General features: G+C 45.0%; 2 non-coding genes and 4 pseudogenes across 2 annotated transcripts; all 6 read left to right on the plus strand.

Annotated features, from left to right (window-relative positions):
• Positions 1 to 7,591: 7,591 nt before the first annotated feature.
• Positions 7,592 to 7,710, plus strand: LOC147932863 (5S ribosomal RNA). Its single transcript, XR_015576411.1, has one exon. It is a non-coding gene; the product is annotated as a 5S ribosomal RNA (ribosomal RNA).
• Positions 7,711 to 8,042: 332 nt separating this feature from the next.
• On the plus strand, positions 8,043 to 8,161 carry LOC147932864 (5S ribosomal RNA; annotated as a pseudogene).
• Positions 8,162 to 8,560: 399 nt separating this feature from the next.
• On the plus strand, positions 8,561 to 8,679 carry LOC147932865 (5S ribosomal RNA; annotated as a pseudogene).
• A 387-nt stretch (positions 8,680 to 9,066) lies between these two features.
• Positions 9,067 to 9,185, plus strand: LOC147932866 (5S ribosomal RNA). Its single transcript, XR_015576508.1, has one exon. It is a non-coding gene; the product is annotated as a 5S ribosomal RNA (ribosomal RNA).
• A 334-nt stretch (positions 9,186 to 9,519) lies between these two features.
• On the plus strand, positions 9,520 to 9,638 carry LOC147932867 (5S ribosomal RNA; annotated as a pseudogene).
• A 332-nt stretch (positions 9,639 to 9,970) lies between these two features.
• LOC147932868 (5S ribosomal RNA) lies at positions 9,971 to 10,089 on the plus strand (annotated as a pseudogene).
• The last annotated feature ends 7,318 nt before the right edge of the window (positions 10,090 to 17,407 follow it).

Raw genomic sequence — 17,407 nt, forward strand, 5'->3', positions numbered from 1 at the left:
ATCCCTAATGCAAATATTAAACAGTCCTATATGAAACATTCTAAACAAGATCCTAATATGCAATGCAAACTACATGAACACTCTTTTTTTATAAAGATTTTTGCAAACTAAACATGATGAACAAAATCATAAACCCAGAAATCAATGAAACTTGGATGATTGAGGTAGAGATCTACAATATTGAAGAAGAAATCAAACTCAAAATCTCAATACTTAGAAAGTTATGGAACCAACAAGTATCAAAGATTTCTTGAGACAAATACAAAAGTGGCTAAAAGAAAGCAAAACGTAGATAATTCCCAAAAGGGTAAGTACTAGGTTTTGGTGGCTACAAGATAGTATTTCTGACCCTCTCTGACTTGTGGGCGGCCATAGGGTACGAGGGATTTATATAGAAAAGTGGAGAAGCCCTAAAATGGCTAGAGGACAAAATAGATGATGAGGACATCAATAGTAAACTTCCGGAAGAACCCGTTCTGCCATTTCCCGAAGAACCCGTTCTATCGTTTCCTGAAGAACCCGTTCTACCAATTCCTGAAGAACCCGTTCTGCCAACAATGATACACAAACCTATGACTAGGCTGGGAGCAAGAACCTTAAGGGAACAATTCAACAAGTCCATTGCTAGTCTGATTACTCTCACTGAACCAGAAGATTCCAAAGAGAAGACTCCACAAGCATCATTTTTGCCAGTTCTACAAGGAATTAAAGAACCCGTTCTTTTCATCATTTCCGAAGCAATCAATGAAGGGCTGGAGCATGCATGAGAGCTATTATCAAGGTAAGTGTTTGAATTCAAATAATAAATGTTGGTTCTTTCTTGTTTTGCAGGAATCGAGCGTTGGGTCTTTATGAGTCTTTTTATTTAATTAAGTCCTAAAATCGAGTCTGTTGTTTTTGCAAGTTTAGTCCTTTTATTTGTAATAAATTTCGACCCTAGAAGGTCCCCCGCTGCTGGACCATTATATAAGGTCCCTTCTCAGCATTGTAACCTTTGAAGTTTTAATGAAATAAAATGAGAGTTTTCTTAGGTTTTCTTCTGAGATAGAAGCAACCACCCTTTTCTCCTTCTTCTTGTGTGTGAATCCTTGAAGACTGAGATTTGACTTATCATAGATCCTTTCACAGATCTGTGTGGCGTCCCTCAATCCACCCATCTCTCCTTTCATCTTCCACTGCTACCGAATAGACAGATCAGTGTTTTCAACCATTTGTCTATTCACCATCTCTTGACTGCACTCAATCTATCATCCACTGAATAGGCAGAACAGTGTTATCAACCATTTGCCTATTTTCATCTATCCACTTGGGTTCCCTCATCTGGGTTCCTATATCATCTGGTATCAGAGCTAAACGCTCCAAATCAGGTTTTATCTATCCTTTTTGTTTCAGTTTGCTTCAATTTGTGTCTGTTTCAGTTTGTCTTTGTTTCAGTTCGTTTTTGCACTTTTAGATCTGTTATTTTCGTGTGTTTTGCTCTATTTGACTGTTGGTCTTCTTAAAAAAAAAAAAAAAAAAAAAAAAAAAAAAAAATCGTTCAGATCTGTTTATTTGATTGCCCAAAACCCTCCCAAATCCTAGATCTGTCAGTTTTTGGACCTTTCGACTTCCTGTGCACTTGATCTCTTATTCTTATTTTTACAGGAACGTTTTGAACCATGGGAGAACAAGGAGGAGAGGTGAACATGGCTCAGATGCTTGCAGCTATTGAAACCCAACTCTAGACGCTTGGTGATCGCATGACACGAATTGAACAACCCCCACCTGCACCAAGAGCACCAGTTCGTAACTTGCCAAGAGGAAACCATGAGGTTGATAATGGAGATCAGTCTGATTCAGAGGAAGAATATCCAGATCTTAATCAACACCAAAGGCCAAGGAGACACTACCAACAAGGTAGAGGACGAGATGAAGGCAACATAAGAGAAGGAGGCTATGATCTTAAGCTCAATCCGCCGACATTTGCTGGAAAGGTTAATCCTGAAGCTTACATTGACTGGGAAAGATGTATGGAGCATATCTTTGGCTACTACAACTATTCTGAACAGAGAAAGGTATCCCTAGCTGCTGCTCAACTTACAGATAATGCCTTAGCTTGGTGGGACAGAGATGTATCTGAAAGGAGGAGGCATAGACATATACCAATCACTACTTGGGATGATATGAGGTTTCAGCTAAGAAAGAGATATGTCCCAGCTTATTACCACCGGGAGCTACAAAAGAAGTTCTGCAAGCTCTCACAAGGAAGCAAGTCTGTTGAGTAATACTTTGAAGAGTTTGAATCTCTTAAAAACAGATTGGAGGTAGAAGAGTCTGAGGAGAACTTGATGGCGCAGTTTCTAGATGGTCTTCATGATCGGATTGCTAGAAAGGTGGAAAGACAGACATATCATGATCTTGAAGAGTTGTTGCATCTAGCAGTCCAAGCTGAACAACACATCAAAAGGAAGGCAGCTTCTACTAACCGCAGTAAGACTCCATGGACACCACCACCTCAAAAACCATTAGACAAGGGAAAATCTCTTGATATGGACCAGAAATTTAAAAGAGCTGCACCTAAGGCATCAAAAGTAACCAAACCAGAGCAAGGTAAGCCTACTAACCAAAGAGCTCGTGATATTACTTGTTTTAAATGTCAGGGAAAAGGACACTATGCAAGGGAGTGCCCAAACCAGCGAGTAATGATCCTTAAAGCCAATGGAGAGTATGAATCACAAGATGAGGAAGAAGAACGTGTTGAATCTGAGGAGGATATTGTGGACTATCCTGAGATGGGAGAGCTTCTAGTCATAAGGAGGGCTCTTAGCACTCTTTTTGATCCTGAAACAATTCAAAGAGAAAATATCTTCCACTCTCGCTGCTCCATAAACTCCAAGGTATGTAGCTTAATCATTGATGGTGGTTCATGTACTAATGTAGCCAGCAAGTATTTGGTTGACAAGCTAGGTCTCCAAAAGACAAAGCATCCCCATCCATATCGACTTAAGTGGCTCAATGATGAGGCTGAACTAAGGATCTCCGAGCAAGTCACCATAGGCAAATATTCAGATCAAGTTGTGTGTGATGTGGTTCCTATGCAAGCTGGACACCTTCTTCTAGGACGGCCATGGCAATTTGATAAGGAGACTTTACACAATGGCCGAACCAACTACTACACCTTCTCACACAACAACAAGAAGCATACTCTAGCTCCACTCACCCCTCAAGAAGTGCATGAAATGCAACAAACCATGTCAAAGGGAGCTAAGTCAAACAAAACCAATCTTTACATAACACCTTCTACTGTTTTGAAATCAATTAATTCACAGGACAAGGTGCTACTAATGATCTTTAAGGAAGGTTTGTTTTCAGGTCATGAGGAGAAAGATTTACCACCAGAAGTGCTTGAATTACTAGGAAGGTTTAAAGAGGTCTTTCCTGAGGAGATACCACCTGGACTACCGCCTATAAGAGGAATCGAACATCAAATTGATCTAGTTCCGGGAGCACCATAGCCTAACAGACCAGCCTACCGCGTAAACCCTGAAGAAGCAAAGGAGCTGGAGAAGCAAGTTCGTGATCTAATGTCAAAAGGCTACATTCGTGAAAGCCTAAGCCCTTGTGATGTACCAGTTCTTCTAGTGCCTAAGAAAGATGGAACTTGGAGAATGTGTGTAGACTGCAGAGTAATCAACAACATCACTGTCAAATATAGACATCCTATTCCAAGGCTTGATGACATGCTAGATGAGCTTAATCGAGCTACTATCTTTTCTAAAATTGATCTAAGGAGTGGTTATCATCAAGTCAGAATGAAAGAAGGTGATGAATGGAAAACGGCTTTCAAGACAAAACAAGGATTATATGAGTGGTTAGTCATGCCATTTGGACTCACCAATGCTCCAAGCACCTTCATGAGGTTAATGAACCAGGTCCTAAGGGAGTACATCTGTAAGTTTGTGGTTGTTTATTTTGATGATATCTTGATATATAGCACAAGTCTTGCAGATCACGTAAAGCATCTTGAAATGGTGATAAAAGCGCTTAAGGCTGAACATCTCTATGCTAATCTTAAGAACTGCACGTTTTGCACTGATCAAGTTGTGTTTCTAGGATTTGTTGTGAGTTCTCAGGGACTGAAGGTCAATGAGGAAAAGGTCAAGGCTATACAAGATTGGCCAACTCCAACAACCATTGGACATGTTAGGAGCTTTCATGGGCTGGCTAGCTTCTATAGGAGATTTGTGAAGGATTTCAGTACCATTGCTGCACCCTTGACATCAGTGATTAAAAAGAATCTGGAATTCAAATGGGGTCAAGCACAAGAGGATGCATTCAAACTGCTCAAAGACAGCCTAACAAATGCACCTGTTTTGGTACTTCCTAACTATGATAAAATGTTTGAAATTGAATGTGATGCTTCTGGTACAGGAATAGGTGCTGTTCTAACTCAAGGAGGAAAACCAGTAGCATACTTCAGTGAGAAACTCAGTGGAGCTGCACTTAATTATCCAACATATGATAAAGAACTCTACGCTTTGGTAAGATCTCTAGAAACTTGGCAACATTATTTGTTATCCAAAGAGTTTGTTATTCATACAGATCATGAGACACTCAAGCACCTAAGAGGACAAACTACACTTAAGAAGAGACATGCAAGGTGGCTTGAATTTGTGGAGACATTTCCATATGTGATTCAGTACAAGAAGGGCAAAGAGAACATTGTAGCTGATGCTTTATCAAGGAGACATGCTTTGATCACTACAATGGAGGCTAAAGTCATGGGATTTGATCACATCAAAGGTCTATATGAGGAGGATCCAGATTTCAAAGAGGCCTTTAAGGAAACAAGCAAAGCCGCTTATGGGTCATACTACCAACATGATGGATTTCTCTTCAAGGACAAAAGACTGTGCATTCCTCAAGGATCCATGAGAGAGCTGCTAATAGGAGAAGCACATGCAGGAGGACTTATGGGACATTTTGGGCGTGATAAGACTCTAAGTGTTCTTATGGAACATTTCTTTTGGCCGCATTTAAAAAGAGATGTGGAAAGGTTCTGTGCAAAGTGCATCACTTGCTTGAAAGCAAAATCCAGGTCACATCCTTATGGTTTATATATGCCTTTGCCTATTCCTAACCTACCATGGGTAGATATTTCTATGGATTTTGTTTTAGGACTGCCTAAGATCAACAACCGAGATTCTATCTTTGTTGTGGTGGACCGGTTCTCTAAAATGGCGCATTTCATTCCATGTAACAAGACAAATGATGCTACTCAAACTGCTGAGCTCTTTTTCAAAGAAGTTGTGCGTTTACATGGAATCCCAAGGACCATTGTTTCAGATCGAGACACCAAATTTCTCAGCCACTTTTGGAAGACTTTGTGGAAAAAGCTAGGAACTAAGCTACTCTTCTCCACCACTTGTCTCCCTCAAACTGATGGCCAAACTGAGGTAGTTAATCGTACTCTCTCCACTCTTTTGAGAGCTACGGTGGGTAAGAATCTCCGAAACTGGTTATCCTGTTTACCCTATATTGAATTTGCTTATAATCATGCTAAGCATTCTGGTACCAAATTCTCTCCATTTGAATTTGTCTATGGTTTTAATCCTCTAACCCCATTAGACATCACACCTCTGCCCCAAGCTGTTTATTCTAGTGCAGAAGGAGTCACCAAAGCTGATTTTGTGAAGAAACTCCACCAAAAGGTTAAAGAGAGTCTTGAGAAGAAGAGCGCAAAGAACAAAGAGCTTACGGATAAGCACCGCAAGGAGCTGACGTTTGAACCTGGAGATTGGGTCTGGTTACACATGAGAAAAGAAAGATTTCCCAAAGAGAGGAAGTCCAAGCTGTCACCAAGAGGGGATGGACCATTTCGGGTCTTAGAGAAAATCAATGACAATGCCTACAAGATTGAGCTACCAGGTGAGTTGAACATTTCTCCTACCTTTAATGTTGCTGATTTATCTCCTTTCCATGCAGATGAAATAGTTCTGCAGACAGAACTTTCTCAAGAGGGAGGGAATGATGAGGACATCAATAGTAAACTTCCGGAAGAACCCGTTCTGCCATTTCCCGAAGAACCCGTTCTATCATTTCCTGAAGAACCCGTTCTACCAATTCCTGAAGAACCCGTTCTGCCAACAATGATACACAAACCTATGACTAGGCTGGGAGAAAGAACCTTAAGGGAACAATTCAACAAGTCCATTGCTAGTCTGATTACTCTCACTGAACCTGAAGATTCCAAAGAGAAGACTCCACAAGCATCATTTTTGCCAGTTCTACAAGGAATTAAAGAACCCGTTCTTTTCATCATTTCCGAAGCAATCAATGAAGGGCTGGAGCGTGCATGAGAGCTATTATCAAGGTAAGTGTTTGAATTCAAATAATAAATGTTGGTTCTTTCTTGTTTTGCAGGAATCGACGGTTGGGACTTTATGGGTCTTTTTATTTATTTAAGTTCTAAAATCAAGTCTGTTGTTTTTGCAAGTTTAGTCCTTTTATATGTAATAAATTTCGACCCTAGAAGGTCCCCCGCTGCTGGACCATTATATAAGGTCCCTTCTCAGCATTGTAAGCTTTGAAGTTTTAATGAAATAAATTGAGAGTTTTCTTAGGTTTTCTTCTGAGATAGAAGCAACCACCCTTTTCTCCTTCTTCTTGTGTGTGAATCCTTGAAGACTGAGATTTGACTTATCATAGATCCTTTCACAGATCTGTGTGGCGTCCCTCAATCCACCCATCTATCCTTTCATCTTCCACTGCTACCGAATAGACAGAATAGTGTTTTCAACCATTTGTCTATTCACCATCTCTTCACTGCACTCAATCTATCATCCACTGAATAGGCAGAACAGTGTTATCAACCATTTGCCTATTTCCATCTATCCACTTGGGTTCCCTCATCTGAGTTCCTATATCAATAGAGAGGCGGCTCGGTCAACTCGACCATGTGCTCGGTCGAGTGCCTGGTCGAGTGAACTCTTCTCTGCTTCTTCCATCCGGTCGAGTCCTTCTCTGCACATGGTCGAGTGGGCGGTCGAGTGGACTTCTGGACCTTGATTCTTCAGCTCTAGCTCCCTTGGTTTCTTCACTTGATAGCTCCAATCCTCTTCAGCATTCCTTCCATGCTCCTTAGGATCCAAAATAACCTGTTTATGCAAGAAACTATGCAAGTGCAATGCAAATCTACTCTAATCCATAAACAGTCCTAAAGCTATTCAATAAAGGCCAAACTAGATAAAAAATCATGCAAAAGATGTGAATATACTAAGGTAAAACAAGGTAAAATATATGAACATCAAGTACATAGAGAAAAGCCCCAAAAGAGCTTTTCTGGCAAGGAAATGGGTCTTCATAACATTGGACCATTCTCGAGGGCAAATTTTGACGTTTGAAGGCATTTAGGATGTTTTTTTGTGATCCTGACACAATTAGTTACGGGTCCAAAACTGTGTTTGGACATGGTTATCGCTTGTTTTTTGACGTTGGAAGCACGTCCAACTGTCTATGGTGACTAAACCGGTCCGCATATCAAGTGGGACCCACATCGAATTCCATTGAGTTTTCGAAAAAGGATATATGCGATTGCATGGGATATACTAATGTATGCGATCATACCAGCACTAATGCACCGGATCCCATCAGAACTCCGCAGCTAAGCGTGCTTGGGCGATAGCAGTACTAGGATGGGTGACCTCCCGGGAAGTCCTCGTGTTGCATCCCTCCCCTTTTTTTTTTTTGGTTGTTTCGCAAGACTATATTACATACAGAAAATCCCCAAGAGAGCTTTTATGGAAAGGAAATTGGTCTTCGTACCATTGGACCATTCTTGAGGGCAGATTTTGACGTTTGAAGGCAGTTAAGATGTTTTTTGTGATCCCGACACAATTAGTTACGGCTCCAAAACAGAGTTTGGACATGGTTATCGCTTGTTTTTCGACGTTGGAAGCACGTCCAAGGTGACTAAACTGGTCCGCATATCAAGTGGGACCCACATTGAATGATCCATTCAGTTTTCAAAAAAGGATATATACGATTACATGGGATATACTAACGGATGCGATCATACCAGCACTAATGCACCGGATCCTATCAGAACTCTGCAGTTAAGCGTGCTTGGGTGAGAGTATTACTAGGATGGGTGACCTCTCGGGAAGTCCTCGTGCTGAATCCCTCCCCCCCCCCCCCCCCCTTTTTTTTTTTTTTTGGTTGTTTCGCAAGACTATAGTACATAGAGAACGTCGTAACTTTCAGACCGTGAGGAACCACGCAACCCATAATACCTTTTTGAAAAGCCCCAAGAGATCTTCTGGCAAGGCAATGGGTATTCGTACCATTGGACCATTCTCGAGGGCAGATTTTGACGTTTGAAGGCAGTTAAGATGTTTTTTGTGATCCCGACACAATTAGTTACGGCTCCAAAACAGAGTTTGGACATGGTTATCGCTTGTTTTTCGACGTTGGAAGCATGTCCAAGGTGACTAAACCGGTCCGCATATCAAGTGGGACCCACATCGAATGATCCATTCAGTTTTCAAAAAAGGATATATGCGATTGCATGGGATATACTAACAGATGCGATCATACAAGCACTAATGCACCGGATCCCATCAGAACTCCGCAGCTAAGAGTGCATGGGCGAGAGTAGTACTAGGATAGGTGACCTCCCGGAAATTCCTCGTGTTGCATCCCTCCCCCTTTTTTTTTGGTTGTTTTGCAAGACTATAGTACATACAGAATGTCATAACTTTCACACCGTGAGGAACCACGCAACCCAAAATACCTTTTCGAAAACCCCAAGAGAGCTTCTGGCAAGGAAATGGGTCTTCGTACCATTGGACCATTCTCGAGGGCAAATATTGACGTTTGAAGGCATTTAGGATTTTTTTTGTGATCCCGACACAACTAGTTACGGGTCCAAAACTGTGTTTGGACATGGTTATCGCTTGTATTTTGACGTTGGAAGCACGTCCAACTGTCCAAGGTGGCTAAACCAGTCCACATATCAAGTGGGACCCACATCGAATGATCCATTAAGTTTTCAAAAAAGATATATGCGATTGCATGGGATATACTAACGGATGTGATCATACCAGCACTAATGCACCGGATCCCATCAGAACTCCGCAGCTAAGCGTGATTGAGCGAGAGTAGTACTTGGATGGGTGACCTCCCGGGAAGTCCTCGTATTGCATCCCTCCCCCTTTTTTTTTGGTTCTTTCGCAAGACTATAGTACATACAGAAAAGCCCCAAGAGAGCTTTTCTGGCAAGGAAATGGGTCTTCGTACCATTGGACCATTGTCGAGGGGAAATTTTGACGTTTGAAGGCATTTAGGATGTGTTTTTTTTGTGATCATGACACAATTAGTTACGAGTCCAAAACTGTGTTTGGACATGGTTATCGCTTGGTTTTCAACGTTGGAAGCACGTCCAAGGTGACTAAACCGGTCCAAATATCAAGTGGGACTCACATCGAATGATCCATTGAGTTAAAAAAAAAGGATATATGCGATTGCATGGGATATACTAACTGATGCGATCATACCAGCACTAATGCACCAGATTCCATCAGAACACGGCAGTTAAGCGTGCTTGGGCGAGAGTAGTACTAGGATGGGTGACCTCCCGGGAAGTCCTCGTGTTGCATCCCTCTACTTTTTTTTTTTGGTTGTTTCGCAAGACTATAGTACATACAGAAAAGCCCCAAGAGAGCTTTTCTGGCAAGGAAATGGGTCTTCGTAGCATTGGACCATTCTCGAGGGCAAATTTTGACGTTTGAAGGCATTTAGGATGTGTTTTTTTTATCATGACACAATTGGTTATGGGTCCAAAACTGTGTTTGGACATGGTTATCACTTGTTTTTCAACGTTGGAAGCACGTCCAAGGTGACTAAACCGGTCCGCATATCAAGTGGGACCCACATCGAATGATCCATTCACATTTTAAAAAAGGATATATGCGATTGCATGGGATATACTAACTGATGCGATCATACCAGCAGTAATGCACCAGATCCCATCAGAACTCGGCAGTTAAGCGTGTTTGGGCGAGAGTAGTACTAGGATGGGTGACCTCCCGGGAAGTCCTCTTGTTGCATCCCTCCCCTTTTTTTTTTTGGTTGTTTCGCAAGACTTTAGTACATACAAAAAAGCCCCAAGAGAGCTTTTCTGGCAAGGAAATGGGTCTTCGTACCATTGGACCATTCTCGAGGGCAAATTTTGACGTTTGAAGGCATTTAGGATGTATTTTGGTGATCATGAAACAATTAGTTACGGGTCCAAAACTGTGTTTGGACATGGTTATCGCTTGTTTTTCAACGTTGGAAGCACGTCCAAGGTGACTAAACCTGATGTGACCCGAGGACACGGTCACGGTACGATCGCGGTACGGACGCGGCTTGAGCTCTCGGCCAACTTTCAGTCGGTGAAGCTGTTCACGGCCGAGGTTCTTGGCTTCGGATCTAGGAGAGAATCAAACGAGGGAAACGGAGTTTGAAGGAATTCAAACGAGCCGTTCGGGAGATACTTCGGGAAGCCGCGAACGGTTCAATCGAACAGTACGGATGCGGGACAAGCGGGTGGACGTCTTCGAGGGAAACGATAACGGGAATGACTTGAGGTGATTCGAGGGGACTCGAGAAAGATGAAAGAGGACAGATGGAAACGTGGTGAGGGAAAATACGGATGGATCGATTGACGACACAAGAGGTTTGGCTCTCCTCTTGATACGGTCGCTAACAAGGGCGAACCCGGTTCGCGACTTGTTAGGGTTTTCTCAAGGTTCAATCCCGGATTGAAGAAAGAGAAGAGTGAGACAAGTTTCAAGAATCTCTCTTGAGGAAAAGTTTTATTTTCATACAAGTCTAAGGAGGAACAAGGGCTTAAGGAGAGTTTAAATAGCTAGGTCTAGATAGGAGCTTAAGGACACGCGGATTCATCTTGATCCGCACATCGTCCTTTTGACGTGTCCCCTTTACAAAGAGACACATCGCCACCTTTTGACTAACACGCTTAGCCACAAACACTCTCCAACGTTCGCAAACATAGGATCAAAAGAGAATATTCTCAAGTTCAAAATTAAACCAAAAATAAGAGGGAAAGAGAGATAACTGCCTTGGCCTTGCGCGTGAAGCAACTTAGCCTTTAGGCGTTTTGCGTTTAGCTCCATGCCTCGTTAAAACCTCCTCCGGTAAACCCATTGGGACAAACCCGGAGTGAGGAAAAAGATTACACTTCCTCGCTTAACGACTTGACCGTCTTCACTCTTGGGTAAGAGTGAAGACTAAGCGGACTGAGCCTTCGGAGTCTTCGTTGGGTGGCTGGTGTCGGACGTAGGTTCGGACAAATAGGTTGAGCCGCTGTTTGGCCGCCTTTGCTGAGCTCTTGGAACGTGTGGTGGCTCCGGGAAGGATCGTTGGAGCCTTGGCCATGTCCGAAGAGGTTGTCCTGGCCGCGTCCGATGCGTCTTGGTCAGGCGTCTCGGTCGCGTCCGGCGTGTCTTGGTCTTCTTGGCTGAGGTTGCGTCCTGCGATCACATCATTCCCTCCCCCTTGAAAAGGTTTTGTCCCCAAAACATCTTCGTCTTCACCTACATCAAACGGAACGAGGTCAGTGACATTGAAGGAGGTGGATGTACCAAACTCACCTGGAAGCTCAAGTCGGTAGGCGTTATCGTTGATCTTCTCGATGACTCGGAATGGGCCATCTCCTCGCGGGCTGAGCTTGTCCTTGCGTTTCTGCTGGAACCTCTCCGGCCTTAAGTGTAACCAGACCCAATCACCAGGTTTGAACAGCATCGGTTTACGTCCTCGGTTGAGGAAGCGTGCATACTGCTCGTTCCTTCGCTCTATGTTGGCTCGGACCTCCTCGTGCAAAGCCTTGACCATTTCTGCTCGTGCGACTCCGTCTTGATTCTCGGCTTCATTCGGTGGTATAGGGAGGAGATCCAGGGGCGTCAAAGGCTTGAATCCGTATGCGACCTCGAATGGCGACCTTTTCGTAGCTGAATGCACCGCTTGGTTGTATGCAAACTCGATGATCGGGATGCACTCGAGCCAGGAGCCTTTGTTGCTGGCGATAGCTGTGCGGAGTAAGGCACCTACTGATCTGTTGACGACTTCCATTTGGCCGTCGGTCTGAGGGTGAGCCGCGGTGGAGTACAGTAACTTCGTCCCGAGCTTGCGCCAAATAGTTCGCCAGAAGTGACCAAGAAACTTAGGATCCCGATCGGATATGATAGTGCGCAGAACGTCATGAAGCCTTACGACCTGACTAAAGAACAAGTTCGCCAATTGCACAGCATCATTGTTCTTATTGCATGGAATGAAGTGAGCCATATTCGAGAACCTATCAACAACCACCATGATACTATCTTTATGCGCCAAGAAGGGTAGGCCGAGGATGAAATCCATGGAGAGATTGATCCATGGTGTGGTGGACACGGGCAAAGGCATGTAGAGGCCATGCGGGTGAGTTGTCGACTTGGCGGTGCGACAAGCTATGCAACGGCCGACGTGCTTCTCTACCATACTTCGCATCTTTGGCCAGTAAAAATGCTCCTTGAGCACGGCCAAGGTCTTGGTGATGCCAAAATGACCCGCTAAACCTCCACTATGGGCTTCCCGCACTAGCAACTCCCGGATAGAACCATTTGGTATACACAGCCTTCGACCTCTGAACAGGAAACCCTCGTGAATGTAGAACTCGGTGTAGATTCCTTTCCCATGGTTCTGGAAGCAATCTCCAAACTCAGCATCTCCAGCATAAGCATCTTTGATGCTTTCAAAACCCAATACGCGCGCGTCCATTGTGGTGATTAGTGCATGCCGTCTCGACAAGGCGTCGGCGACTACGTTCTCCTTGCCCTTCTTGTACTTAACGACTCAATGAACTCCAACCATTTCGCATGACGTCTCTTGAGGTTGGTCTGGCCGCGGAGGTGCTTGAGGGTTTCGTGATCAGTGTGAATCACAAACTCTCTCGCCAATAGATAATGTTGCCAAACCTCCATGGCACGAACGAGGGCGTATAACTCCTTGTCATACATAGGGTAATTAAGCGTAGCTCCACTAAGCTTCTGACTAAAGTACGCCACCGGTTTGCCTCCTTGAGTCAGGACAGCTCCGACTCCAACTCCCGACGCATCGCACTCAACCTCAAAAGTTTTGTTGAAGTCGGGTAATGTAAGCAAGGGTGCTTGCGTGAGGCGTTTCTTGAGCTCGGTGAACGCCTTGTCTTGTTCCTCTCCCCATCGAAACTCGCTGTTCTTCTTGATCACGGAGGTGAGAGACGCGGCGATCGTACTGAAATCTCGCACAAACCTCCGGTAAAAACTGGCTAGGCCGTGGAACGACCGGACTTGAGTGATGCTCGTTGGTGTGGGCCACTCCTCTATTGCGCGTATCTTCTCTCCATCGACCTTGAGGCCCTGCGAACTCACAACAAAGCCTAAAAAGACCAATTCATCAGCAGCAAACACGCACTTTTTCAAGTTTGCGTAGAGTTGCTCTTCGCGGAGGGTAAACAAGACAGCCTCTAGGTGTTTTACATGATCAGTCAAACTAGAGCTATATACCAATATATCATCAAAATAAACCACTACGAATTTATTGATAAACGATCTCAAAACGTGGTTCATAAGACGCATAAAGGTAGAGGGGGCGTTAGAAAGACCGAATGGCATTACCAGCCATTCGTACAAACCCTGTTTTGTCTTGAAGGCCGTTTTCCACTCGTCACCCTCCTTCATCCGAACTTGATGGTAGCCGCTCTTCAGATCGATCTTTGAGAAGACACTGGCGCCGCTAAGCTCGTCTAGCATGTCATCGAGGCGTGGAATGGGGTGGCGGTATTTGATAGTGATGTTGTTGACGGCTCGACAGTCAACGCACATCCTCCATGATCCGTCTTTCTTTGGGACTAGTAGCACTGGTACAGCACACGGACTCAAACTCTCTCGGACGTAACCTTGCGCCATGAGCTCTTTGACTTGTCGCTCAAGCTCCTTCGCCTCTTCGGGGTTGACACGGTAGGCTGGCCGGTTGGGAAGCTGCGCTCCTGGGACTAGATCGATCTGATGTTCGATGCCTCTGATCGGTGGTAGGCCTTCGGGGAGTTCTTCGGGGAACACATCGGCGAATCGCTTGAGGACGCCGCGTATGACCTCCGGTAAGGCCTCTAGTGAACCATCAAGACCTGAAAGCAATGCATCTCGAAACAACATCAAAATCACTTGGGCTGAGTCCTTAAGGGACTTTCTAACATCACCATATTGAATCAGAAAATTCTTTTTATCGTTCGAGTCTTTAGACAACTTGTCTTGCATTTCATGTACTTGCGTGGGGCTCAAGGGTTTCAAGCAAATACGTTTGTTGTCATGAACGAAAAAGTATTGGTTAGTATGGCCGCAGTGTGTTGTGCGCTTATCAAACTGCCATGGGGGCCCCAATAAGAGGTGGCTAGCTTGCATAGGCACCACATCACAAAGAACTTGATCCTTATACGGACCGATACTGAATGGGACCGTGACTTGTTCCTTTACTTGGATCACCGTCTTATCATTTAACCATCTCAAGCGATAAGGGCGAGGGTGGTTCGTGGTTTCAAGAGAAAGTTTCTTGATAAGACTGGAACTTGCCACATTAGTGCAAGAACCTCCATCTATGATCAAGCCACAAACGCGACCACTTACAGTGCATCTCGTGTGGAAAATGTTGTCACGTTGGTTGGCGTCTTCCGTGGCTACACCGGCGTTCAGGATGCGGCGTATCATGAGCAGTTCTCCGACCTCGGGTTCCGCAACAGCTACTTCCAGCTCGGTTTCTTCTCGCACCATTTCTTCAGTGGCCTCATCGTCGGACTCGATCTCGCCAGCCTCAGTCAGTATCATCGTCCGTGCGTTCGGACAATCACGAGCGTAATGGCCTCTCCCTTGACACTTGAAACATACAATGTCGCGGCTCCGGACGTCGGTGGTGTTGCGTCGCGGATCTTGGCGCTCATTGGTGGTCGGCTCCCTAGGTTTGAATCTTGAGTCCGCGCTGGTCGCCTTTGGTTTTTCCGGCAATTGGTTTGATGGCGACGCGTTGGGAGTCCAATTGGTAGCTCCTTGAGTTCGGCCACGAGGCGCAGAGGCGCTCTTCTTCTTGATTTGAGTCTCAATTTGCACCGAGAGATGCAATAACTCCTCAAAGGTTTGATAGGGTTGGCGCTCGACCTTGCGTGCAATGCGTTCTTGCTATCCGTCCAAGAACTGAGCCATGAGTGACTCTTCGGAGTCATCGACTTGCAACCGATTGCACAAGTGTTCAAATTCTTCGTAATACTCCTCCACGTTCCGTGCGCCTTGCGTTAGTCGCCGAAACTTCTTTTGGAGCTCGCGGTGGTAGTAGGGAGGCACGTAGCGCCTTCGCATCTCTGCTTTCAAGACCTCCCAAACAGTGATAGGTCGGTCGCGGTTGCGTCGTTGTTCAGCCTTCAGTCGATCCCACCAGGTAAGGGCGTGATCAGTGAATTGTGCCACCGCATATTGGACCTTTCGTAGCTCCGGATAGGCATGGCACGAGTATAAGTGGTCCATGCGACTTTCCCATTCAAGATAGGCCTCGGGGTCTGACTTGCCTGCGAACGTTGGTGGGACCATCTTGTGGTTCGGCTCATAGCGTCTCGGACCTTCGTCGTCTTGATCATCATAGCGGTGTCGTCGTCTAGGCCTCGGTTCAAAGTCCTCATCGGACTGATCACTCGCCGGCTCGCGTCGTGGTCGCCTCGCGGGTAACGGATCTTCGCGAGGAGGATTCATAAGTTCAATCCTCGTGAGGCGATCAGCTAGTTGCTCTAGGCCGGTTCGTAATGCGGCGAGGGTGACACCAATCTCTGGTGGCGCTGGTGGAATTTCTTCGGCCATCGTACAGACTGGTTGTTGGTGACGTGGCGTGGCTCCGCGGTATAGGTTTGAATTTAAACCTCGCAAAAAGAATACCACACGTGAGTCTCACATGCTCAAGAGGACCACACAAAGATTCGTTTCACTAACAATGATTGAGGACAGCTATGACACAAGCAATCCTATGACTAAAACAAATAAAGCAAAAGCAAAAGTAAAAGTGCTACGCGACAAGAATTGCTTTATGCCTAAGACCGGAAACACAAAAACTAATCGCGAAACTAGCTTTATGGATCTAAAAGTGAGCTCGCAAGAACACAAAGGAACAAAGATATGAACACGAAGAACAAATGCGAATTCTAACAACCTAAGCGGACGAAAGACAATCCTAAGCATGCACCAAATTAAACCAAAAAGAACAAGCGAGTTCCATGGAGCTAAAAGATGCAAGCTTTAAACTCAAAGATTGAAACTTTAAAGGAACAGAGAGTTCTGGAAAGAAACAACCTCGTAGGAGCTTTGAAGCTCTGATGCCAAGCTGATGTGACCCGAGGACACGGTCACGGTACGATCGCGGTACGGACGCGGCTTGAGCTCTCGGCCAACTTTCAGTCGGTGAAGCTGTTCACGGCCGAGGTTCTGGGCTTCGGATCTAGGAGAGAATCAAACGAGGGAAACGGAGTTTGAAGGAATTCAAACGAGCCGTTCGGGAGATACTTCGGGAAGCCGCGAACTGTTCAATCGGACAGTACGGATGCGGGATGAGCGGGTGGACGTCTTCAAGGGAAACGATAACGGGAATGACTTGAGGTGATTCGAGGGGACTCGAGAAAGATGAAAGAGGACAGATGGAAACGTGGTGAGGGAAAATACGGATGGATCGATTGACGACACAAGAGGTTTGGCTCTCCTCTTGATACGGTCGCTAACAAGGGCGAACCCGGTTCGCGACTTGTTAGGGTTTTCTCAAGGTTCAATCCCGGATTGAAGAAAGAGAAGAGTGAGACAAGTTTCAAGAATCTCTCTTGAGGAAAAGTTTTATTTTCATACAAGTCTAAGGAGGAACAAGGGCTTAAGGAGAGTTTAAATAGCTAGGTCTAGATAGGAGCTTAAGGACACGTGGATTCATCTTGATCCGCACATCGTCCTTTTGACGTGTCCCCTTTACAAAGAGACACATCGCCACCTTTTGACTAACACGCTTAGCCACAAACACTCTCCAACGTTCACAAACATAGGATCAAAAGAGAATATTCTCAAGTTCAAAATTAAACCAAAAATAAGAGGGAAAGAGAGATAACAGCCTTGGCCTTGCGCGTGAAGCAACTTAGCCTTTAGGCGTTTTGCGTTTAGCTCCATGCCTCGTTAAAACCTCCTCCGGTAAACCCATTGGGACAAACCCGGAGTGAGGAAAAAGAGTACACTTCCTCGCTTAACGACTTGACCGTCTTCACTCTTAGGTAAGAGTGAAGACTAAGCGGACTGAGCCTTCGGAGTCTTCGTTGGGTGGCTGGTGTCGGACGTAGGTTCGGACA

The sequence above is a fragment of the Camelina sativa genome, chromosome 12 (assembly GCF_030686135.1).
Source record: "Camelina sativa cultivar CO46 ecotype springtype chromosome 12, ASM3068613v1".
In the NCBI taxonomy this organism is placed as follows: Eukaryota; Viridiplantae; Streptophyta; class Magnoliopsida; order Brassicales; family Brassicaceae; genus Camelina; species Camelina sativa.